Below are 1538 nucleotides of genomic sequence, written 5' to 3'. Positions count from 1 at the left end.
AAGATGAAGAGCAGGAGTAGTTGATTACTAAATTATGCAAACTTTGAGTTTTTTTTTTATTTTTTTAATGACGTTTTATTTTTTTGTTGGATTCCTGGTGTTTGAGTTTATAGATTTTGAACTTGTCTTTTTTTATCATCTTGGCCATGAATGGGAAAACATAATTTTTTTTACGTTGTTTTTTATTAAATTCGTTTATCATATTCTTAATATAGTGTTTTATATTTGAATTGTAGTGTTATTTTATAGGTTTGATTTCGCATAACCTGATTCATATGTCTCCATGATGGTAATCTGTATTAAATGCAGTAATATACACGGTGTTATTGTGATATACAGTTAGTTTAAAGTTTGACATTTAATTGTAGTGTTTTATGTATAATTATAGTGTTATATGTTTTTTTTAACTGATATAAATGAATTCTTTTTCATAATATAGTGTTTTATATTTAAATGTAGTGTTATATGATAGTTTCAACTATGACAACAATAATCACGTAAATCAAACACTTAATTGCTGTCACATTATAAATGTAGTGTTTTATACTGAAATATAGTGTTATATTAAGGAAAAAAGACCATTACCATGAATTTGTACAGTGTGATCCGTTTTACCAGACAAAATGAAACCAGTCTAATATCTACATTAAAACGTGTATCAAAACATTTCAGAACCAGGCCACCAGGCTAATATCTAAAATAAGACATGCATCAAAACATTATCAGTTGTAACGAAACTATGTGCTATTCTTCATCCAATCGTAACTCGATCCTTTGCTTTGCAGTTTTAGCATTTTCCACTCTTACATCTTGACTCAAATTTGCGTACTCATGTACTTCTTTCTCCATTGTAGATCGCAGTGAGTTTATGTCACTTAACAAGATTTTTGATAAGTACTTTATTTGCAAGTCACATAGTTCTTTCAATTGATCTTTCAACACCTCCCCCATGATGCCTTGCTCTGGCGATAGCCCGCAGTTCCATTCGCGCACACTTGTCCCTAGTGAACAGAAATACAGATCAAATTAGCATACATGCCAGTTTCAACTTTAATAATAAAACTACAATTACACTAACACCTTTAAAAGTCTCCATATGACGCATGACGAATATTCCACAATCTATTCCGTTATACAATGTTTACCACGGGAACTTCAGACTAACCGGTGATGTTGATCGCAGTTTTTTAGCGATATCAGGCGAGTGGTTTTTGACAAACACGCAGAATGCAGGCGAGATGGGCTTAGGCTTAAATATTGATCTCAATGAAATGGGCTTTGGCGAACTGGGCTTAACTGATGGCGGGTTTAACTAAACTGCTTTGGATTCGCAATATATAAGTGAGAGAAATATCTCTCATCCACAGTTCTGCATTATTGATCTCGTTTTCAATTGTTCTTCTCTCGTTCTTTGTGCTGGTTAGGGTTTTCACATTTATCTCAGATTCATCTTGAATCTGAGTTTAGTTTGAGTGGTTCCTGTTAATCATTAAGTGATTATCGTGTTGATAATCGTTGATAATCTGATCGAGTGAGTT

The sequence above is a fragment of the Helianthus annuus genome, chromosome 10, assembly GCF_002127325.2.
Source record: "Helianthus annuus cultivar XRQ/B chromosome 10, HanXRQr2.0-SUNRISE, whole genome shotgun sequence".
NCBI classification, from domain to species: Eukaryota; Viridiplantae; Streptophyta; class Magnoliopsida; order Asterales; family Asteraceae; genus Helianthus; species Helianthus annuus.
The sequence above is the reverse complement of the archived record's forward strand: the minus strand, read 5'-3'. Positions refer to the sequence as shown.